The following is a 9,456-nucleotide window of genomic DNA, read 5'->3' on the forward strand; positions in this document are numbered from 1 at the left end:
TTTAAGACTGTAATTAAGAATAAAATAATCATTGCAAATTACTTAGCATAGTACTTAGTATAAAACATGCATTTTATAAAGTTGGCTATTTTTATTATTAGTTATTATTGATTTACCTATTAGTGAAATGAGGATAATATCTATCTCTCAGTGGTTTCAGTAGGATTCAGAAGCATATGTAATATGCTTCTCCTGCATCTATTTAAATGATTACATTTTTTTCACCTTTAATCTGTTAATGTGGTGTATTACATTAATAGATTTGCTAATTTTAACCCTTCTTTCATGGTATAAATTCAGTTTAGGTATGTTGCATTATTCTTTAATATACTGGCAGATTCAGTTTGATTGTATTTTGTTTAGAGCCTTTGCAACTGTATTTATGAATGAAACTAGCCTTTAATTTTTCTTTCTTGTTTGTTTCTTTTGGTATCGTAGTATTTAATAAAATATATTGGGAAGTTTTCCATTTTTCTATTTCATGGAACAGATTATTTAAAAAAGGAGTGAGTTGTTTTTTGATTTTATAGTAGAAGAATTTTAACTGTTCAACTTCATTATATAACTTTTTAGACTTTTAAATTTCCTCTCGAGAGCTTCGCTAAATTATGTTTTTCCAGGAATTTGCCAAGTTTTCATTAATTTTCAAAAGTATTGGCATAAATCTGTAAAAAAAAAAAAGGTGGACATAATAAAATGCACACCTCAGGGTATTTTATGCCATGAGGATTAAATGAACTGATAGATACGTAAAGGACTTAGAACAAGCCGAAAGCGTATCAAATATTCAATAAATGTTAGGTATTATTATCAGTACTATTGCCTTTTAAATCTCTGCTCTGTCTGTAGTTATATTCTGTCCTTCATGCCTAATATTAATTTGTCCCATCTTTCCTTATTTGAGCTTATTGGAGCTTTCTTGATTTTTGTCAGTCTTTTCAAAAATCCACTTTTATTTTGGAATTGTTGATTTCTTCTACTGCATTTTCTTTTCTTTTTCTAGTTCATTAATTTTTGCTTTTATTTTTTAAAGGTTTTTATTTATACTTCTTTGCTTCTCCCATCCCTGATGTTTCTATCTTCTTATATAATATGCTTAGCTCCTTAAATTTTAGCTTTTGTCTTTTCTAAATATACGTTTTTGTGGATACATGTTTCCCATTAAGAACTTCCTTAGTTACAACCAACTACATTTTTTCCATTTTATTAAGGACAAAAGCACGTGGTAAAGTGAATAAAATGCACTGATATTAAGCAAACAGTTCAAAGAATATATATATATACATATACACACTTATATATATATACACACATACACACACTATATATATATACACACGTGTGTAAATATAGACACAAAGAATATATGTATATATATATACACACACACACACATAAGCTTTATTCATGATAGAAAAATAATTCTTGAAAGAACCAAATGTCCACTAACATCAGAATGGATAAAATATAGTATACTGATACCAGTAAAAAGGAGTGATTCTTTTACACATACAATAAAGATAAATATGACAAACATTGTATGGGGTTAAAAAGACGGATACAAAAGACTATACACTATATCATCATATATGAAGGATACTCTGTTTATAGTTGAATGTACCCAGATCAAGGTATGAAACATTTCAAGCACCCAGAAATCTCCTTCATATCCGAATCCAGTCAATAACATTCTACTCTGAGAGAACCCTTATACTGACTTCTATCACCATAGATAAGTTCTTGCTTTTTCTTTACTTTTTAATATAATCATACAGTATATAGTCTCTTGTATCTGTCTTTTTAGCCCCAAACAATATTTGTGATATTTATCCTTATTGTGTGTGTAAGAGATTCATTCATTTTTACTGCTATCAGTATACCACAGTATACTGTAATTTATCCATTCTAATGTTAGTGGACATTTGGTTCTTTCCAGGATTATTTGTCTATCGTGAATAAAGCTGGTTATAAACTCTTGTGCATGTCTTTTAATGGACAAATTCATCTCACAAACTTTGCTATATAGTATTTTCATTGTAATTCAGATTTCAGTGTTTTTAAATGTGCATTCGAATTGTTTAAACACATGAGTTATTTGTATGTGTGTCTATACACACATATATATTTTTACAGTTGCATTTATATATTTCTACAGTATGCATATATACATTTACAGACATATTTTATTCCTGTTTTTAGTTATCTGCTTTGTTCATTTCAAATCTAATTGCATCGTGAACAGAAAACACGATCTGAATAATATGAATTTCTTAAAATCTGTGGAGACTTACTTTATGATCAGTTGATGTAAATGGCTAAAGTATACCTGAAAAGAATGTGTATTCTCCATTTGTTTAAGTATACTGTTTGTCATATATTCTTTACATCAAGTTTGTTTTTTATATCATTCAAATCTTTTATATTTGTTTCAACTTAATGACAATGAGAGATGTATATTAAAATCTCACACTGGGCCAGGTGCGGTGGCTCACACTTGTAATCCCAGCACTTTGGGAGGCTGAGGCTGGTGGATCATCTGAGGTCAGGAGTTCGAGACCAGCCTGGCCAACATGGTAAAACCCTGTCTCTACCAAAAATACAAAAATTAGCTGGGCGTGGTGGCGGGTGCCTGTAATTCCAGCTACTCGGGAGGCTGAGGCAGGAGAATCACTTGAACCCAGGAGACAGCAGTTGCAGTGAGCCAAGATCGTGCCACGGCACTCCAACCTGGGGCACAAGAGCGAGACTTCGTCTCAAAAACAAACAAACAAACAAACAAACAAACAAAAAACTCACAGTGATGATGACTTTTTCTGTTTCTCCGAATTGTGTTAATTTCTGCTTTATATAATTTGAAACTCTTCTACTAGGCTTCTACAAATTTAAAATGATTATATCTTTTATGAATTCAACTTTTACTTAAACCTCTGTGTTTCTATGTCCTCATCTGTGAAATGGAAATAAAATGTATTTCATCAAGTTTTAAGAGGATTGAAATAGTTAATGTTTGTAAAACTTACAATCTTGTCTGAGTGTTATACATCTTCGGTGAATAAGTCTTCATCTTTCTATATCTCTAGTAATACTTTCCTCTTTGAAGTCTGTTTTTAATATTACATTATAAACATGTTTCTTTTGTTAGTATTTACCTGGTGCAAAATTATCCATCTTTATACCTTTGCCTTTGCTGTGTCTTAATGTTTCAAGTGTGCACCTTATAATGGGATAGAACTAGAGATCTATGTCTATGTCTGTGTTTGTATCTCTATATAGTTCTCTACCTTTTTGAGTCTAACAATCAATGTCCCTTTATATCGGTTATTAGAACTGTATTTACATTCACTTCCAGGATTTTATTTTGTGTTTTACAACTGCCATTTACTTTCTTTTCTCTCCTTCTTCACTTTTTGTGATTAATCGGCTTCATGTAATCAATCATATTATTACTCTTCACTTATTTCAATTTCTACTATTTTATGGTTAGTCATATTTTTAAAGTGTGAGAGAAAAAACTGTTAATTTAGATTGTAAAACTCCCTCTAAAGACCAAGATGGAAATAAAAAGAAGTTTAGACAACAAAACAAAACATTGTTGGAATTTTATAATCCATACCCAGCCTACCAAAATCTAAAGTTAATCAGGATAGTTTTACCAATCTCCAGAGCAATAAATGGAGCTCAAAATGCTTTTTCTCCCACCTCACTATTAATATAGGATAATAAAAGGATACTTGTTCAGTAGAGAACTGCATATTGTTTTGAATAACTCTATAAATTAGGCTGAATCGATATTTAAATTTACATACATGTTTACAAATCTATTTGCTCATCATTTTTTTGTGTGTGTATCATCCCTTTCTTCTGGAAACATTTTCCTACTTCCTTTAGAAGTTCTGAGAGTGAACACATTTTTATTTTGTCATCTAAAATTCTTTTTATTTCCATCTGGGTCTTTAGGGGTAATTTTACAATCTTAAGTTGACAGTTTTTATTTTTTCTCACACACTTTAAAAATATTATTCTATTCGTTTATGGCTTTCATGATTTCTGTTTAAAAATGGGATAACTGTCATAATCTTACATGGGATCTGTTTTTCTCTTTGACTACTCTTAAGATCTTTTCTTTGTGTTTTTTCTTCCATTTTACTATGACGTGACCAGGTTGGGTTTGTCTTTTATTTATCCTACTTGGTTTCTATTGTGCTTAACGAATAATACATGTTATTTCTCTCACCAATTACAGAAAATTCTTAGCTATTTTTAAAATATTGCCTTTCCTCCATTTCTTTGTTCTTTTTCTGTAATTCTGAGTAAGCATGTTTTAGTCCCTCTCATTCTTTGCTCTATGACTTTTAACCTTTCTTTTTCATTTTCCATTTTAATTGTTTCTCTGGGCTGCTATATACTCAGTAATTCCTTCAGCTCTATCTTCCAGTTCACTAAGTATCTCTTCAGCAAAATCTAACATAGTTTAATGTTTTAATTTCATTTTTTATATTCATATAACATAAATTATACATTTCATTGTATTATTATATTTTTATGTTTTATTTTCATTTATATTATAATGTTTCCATTTTGCTATGTTATCATTTATGTATCTTTTTTACTTCTAAACATTTTATTAAGTTATTTTTCAAACTCACTGGTTTGAAATGGATAATCTCTTCTTTGTTATGTTTTAAATTATATCTTATATTTCTTTGTGTGTAGAGCAGAGACAGGCAGTTTCTGGTGAAAAGTGGAACACCTGCTAGACAAATTATAAAAGAGCCATAACACTCATATCTTATACTTCTTAAAACATTATGTATGTGTTTTTTTGTTCTGTGTCTGTTAAGTCCACTATCTAATATCTTTTCAGGTTTGATTCTTCTGTTATTTCTCCTGGTTCTTGCTTATGTGCCATTGTCATTCATGTGTATTATACGACTTTTTTGTTTGTTTGTTTTTAAATAAACCTTTTAAATTAGACCTTTATTCATGGGAATTACTTGAGGCTTGCCTTGCAGATGCATTCCCTCTAAGAGGTTTTGTATTTGTTCTTGCAAGGTCTCTGGGGCATCTCTAGCCCTGGATCATTTTTAACTATTTTTTTGGCTCTAGATTTTAAAAATATCATTAGCCAGAGAAAGCTGGCTAATGGGAGGTCAATGGACCAACTTGGAGATGAAGAGGATTAAAAGACGGATTGTTAGGTCCATATCAACACCTTAGCTACGTCATATTCAACTCATTTGCCAAAACCATGGGAATTTTATTTTATTTTTTTTACCACAACAGTTGTTGTAACATTATCCAGAAATTTTCAAGCTCTGTCTTCTTTTCTTCTTCTTTCTTTCCATTCTCAACATCAAACTGTACCCTAAGAGAGAACAACATCAGAATATCATAGAAAATAATCTAGTGAAATGTTTAGGGCTACTTTCCTCATAGTTCTAGGAAATCTCCTTCATCATCCCAAATTGTTAGCATACTCTCTTTTCTTCCAATGCTTATACTACTTCTTGCTCATATCATTAATAATGCATTCCTCCAGCACTACTGGATTAATACACACCATATAGGTAGCTGTGTGTGTGTGTGTGTGTATATATATATATATGCATATTCTTTCTTTATAGCTAATCTATAATGTCTGATAATCAATGATCATGTCTCTGTAATTGTATATACTTCATCATTTTATACACTATTCCAGATAATTCAGGCATTTAGGAAGAGTTTGCTGATTCATTGGTAGTCCATCTCTGCCAAACCTAGGATCACTCTGTGAGCATCTACATTAATACTTACATTACTTTGCATGGTTCATAGGTGATACTGTTTGGTTGTGTCCCCACCCAAATCTCATCTTGAATTCCCACATGTTGTGGGAGCTACCCAGTGGGAGGTAATTGAATCATGGGGGCTGGATTTTCCCATGCTGTTCTTGTGATAGTGAATAAGTCTTATAAGATCTGATGGTTTTATAAGCTCTCTCTTTGCTGACTGCTATCCATGTAAGATGTGACTTGCTCCTCCTTGCCTTCCACCATAATTGTGAGAACTCCACAGCGATGTGGAACTATGAGTCCGTTAAAACCTCTTTTTTTTCCCCAGACTTGGATATGTCTTTATCAGCAGCATGAAAATGGACTAATACAATATGCTTGTCTTGCTAATTTGATCTTTCTTCTTGCAGGCTGTCTCTGCTTCTTCCCTGTTCCAGCCCTAATCTACTAACTCTATCTGACTTCACCCTTTTCAGAACAATAAGGTCTTCTGGGCAGCACATATCTCAGTCATCGTGCCTTGGATTCCGGCAGGTGAACCAATGCTTTTCTTTTAACACAAGATCATTAAAAGAAAAGAGAAAGGACCTTCATAAAACCAGGCACCAACCTTGCCAGGAACTTGTTTCCTTTCTATTCCTACAGCGTTGTGATATCACTGAATTCTCAACTGCATGTTTTACACTTTGGCAAGTTCAAGGATCTATCCTGTCCCTAAGACTAGGGGACCCATATATGTCCTAAGCGTATATGGAGCTCTAAACAGTACTCTACTGGCATAGCATCAACAGCTCTCTCATATCATGCTGCTTTGCTTCCTGATTTTAGCAAACGAAAATGTCCTTTTTTTTTTTTCTTCTCATGCCTGTGTCCCTGATTTTGCTCATTGATGGCCTGGTACTTCTCATTTCTCTCAGTGTGGTTCTTGCCCATATGGAGGCTTGCTGTTGATTCTCCCTGATGTTGCCTATTTTCCTTGTCTCCTCCTTTTGATGGGAGCTTGGCTCCCCGCTGATAGTTTGCTCCATACCTGCAAATACATCTGTTCTCTAAATTTACTTGTCACTGTGCCTCCCATAGATTTCAAATAGGTTGCTACCTATTAAAGGCCACTTATCCCCAAACTGATTCCTAACACTTTTAAAATAGTTAAGGGAATACAGACAAATGATACCTACTTTGCTCCTAAACTTTGAGTTGACAGAGTCAATATACCTATGATTTGGGCAGCAGAGATGAACATACTTGGCAGTGGGTGATCTGACTGTGTTACAGGTATGGTTAGAATCAGAAACATCAACTTTTAGGGAACACATATTTTAGATACATAATAGTGTCATTAAACAAATATCAAATAATGCCCTAATATCTCCATAAGCCTACCATACTTCTGTGGTGTTAACTTAGTTTATTTGCCTAAATTGTTTGTAGGACACAATAAGCTGTACCGTATAATAAAAGTTATAATAATGCCACTAGAATTGATTTTCATGCAGGATTAAGATTGGTCAATAAGTCACTATTACCATATTTTAATCCTCAGATTGCTAAAGAAAGCCATCCTGGAAACATCACCTCTGAATTCTTACTGCTTGAAAGGATGGAATCAGTGCAGAGAGAACAAAAATGGATAGAAATATATTTTCTACACATAGTATTTGGCAGGAGTGGAGAACAATCAATATGAAACCACTAGTTTAATACTTACTATTACACATACAAACACAATACCAAACTTTTTAGCAGCAAAGAAACATATTAAAATCAATATTACGCACAAATATGTATTGCGCCAAAGAAAATGTCAGATGAAAAATCTGTGGAGATCAATATTAGAGGCCAAAAATTTCACATATTTTCTCTATGATGCGGCTGCTAAATAAAGAAATTTGTATTAGTGACATTGACAATGTGCAAGACTTTCTCATTAAAGAAACTCCAGCTTAATAAGTACATGTTACAGTATTGGATTTTTTCCAACCCTCTCCCCTCCTTTTTTGGCATTTACTCATGTAGGAGATTATGATACATCTGTCGAGTATGACGTATGTTAGTTCCAGCCTGCATGTAGGAACAGGAAAAGCTAAGTCTGCAGTGGTGGCAGCCTTGATAGAAGGAGGGTGGCAGCCTTCAGTGTGTGTATATATTGGTGACATTTCTAGTGTGCCACTGAGGAAAACAAAAGAGAAACATAATTTTACCCTACAGGATTTATTTTCTACTGCATAATAAAATTAATATTTTCCCCTAATGTCCTCAGACGTGTTACCTAGACTCCCTATCTCCTAACCAGAAGTAGCCTCGTATGTCCGAACACAAACCTTGTTAGATAATAAATTCATCTCAGATACATTTATTTCTGATTGAATCTCCATCAGAGAACAATTTTGCATTGAGATATGTTTCTAAATCTTAGCAAAGTTTTGTATATCACTATTTAGAGTGACTCCCAACATCTTTCTGCATGATGATGATTAGGCTCATGAAGTAGGCACTCTATTATCTGTTGTTCCCTGCTCTGTTGCTCTGGCAAAACATTGACATCAATCATCAATGTCATGTTGATAACTCCTTTACGTAATTACCCATCTTTCTAGAAGGTCTGAAGAGATATCTGTACTACTTATTAGCCACAAGATCAAGACAGGTCATTCAACCTCTTTGGCCGTGTTCCCTAATTTGGAACATGCACATAATATCTGACCTGCATGCTCATGGGCTACAATGATCAAATAAAATGATAGTCAGAAAAGTGGTTTTTAAAACTGTGAAGCGCTGTGCAAACATGAAAGTGTCTTTCAACATGGTACCCACAGACATGGAAATACATGAGTATAACTCTGCCATCGGTGGCCTGAAGCAACAATGAGAATGCTGCATCAAGGTCCAGATTCTGTCTAGCAACAGTGAGGTTTAAGCCTCAGTGCAGACAGCTGGCCAAGATGAGTTTTATCATTGTTAGATCGGTCTTATTATTTCAGTGTATTTTGTGAGTTCTTGACCTCACGTGCCTGAAAACTGCCCTTGCAGGGGAGTTGTTAAAAAGATGCTCTGGCTTTTTCACTCTCAGAATTGTATGATGAATGAATCCAGCATAGCCAGTTCTAACCTATCAAGAAACAAATTTGCTATCATTTAAATATGCAAAATTAGAAAAAAAAAAGTCTTCCTTAAACACATTTTCAAATCACGTTGAAAGAGATTTATAATTTGACAAGGATGTGTGAATCTGGGTTCTGATGTTCAGAAGTAGAAATAAAGCAATTTGCAGCCCACGTTGTAAAAACTAGAGCTTTGCATCCCCCATTGGAAAACTGTCCTTTGTCTTTCCCCATCACCATAATTAACTAGTTCCTATTCATTAAACAATGAAACAGACAATTAAATAGTAATAATAGTACTTTAATTATGAAGGTATTGTTATCTGCATAGAATGTGGAAAGGGAGATCACTTTAGCTGCATTTAAAACATTTGCTTGTCTGCTTTTTAAATACAGAAGAAAAAAGTGTTCATAATTTTAGAGCCTCTAACAGGAAAAAGGACAGAATCTATACCCTCAGACAGCCATTTTTGATAAACAGGAGTCAAATGTATTGATGGAGTAAGCATTGATTAAGACAAGTGAATTTGTAAGACACATTCTTAGTATTTTCTCAGGAGGCATCTTCAATAGTCCTAAGA

The 9,456-nt window shown here is 33.3% G+C and overlaps 1 non-coding gene across 1 annotated transcript; it reads right to left on the reverse strand.

Annotated features, from left to right (window-relative positions):
* Positions 1-4,720: 4,720 nt before the first annotated feature.
* On the reverse strand, positions 4,721-4,784 carry LOC115897155. The gene has a single exon (XR_004057085.1). It is a non-coding gene; the product is annotated as a U7 small nuclear RNA (small nuclear RNA).
* Positions 4,785-9,456: the final 4,672 nt, after the last annotated feature.

This window comes from Rhinopithecus roxellana, chromosome 4, assembly GCF_007565055.1.
Source record: "Rhinopithecus roxellana isolate Shanxi Qingling chromosome 4, ASM756505v1, whole genome shotgun sequence".
NCBI classification, from domain to species: domain Eukaryota; kingdom Metazoa; phylum Chordata; class Mammalia; order Primates; family Cercopithecidae; genus Rhinopithecus; species Rhinopithecus roxellana.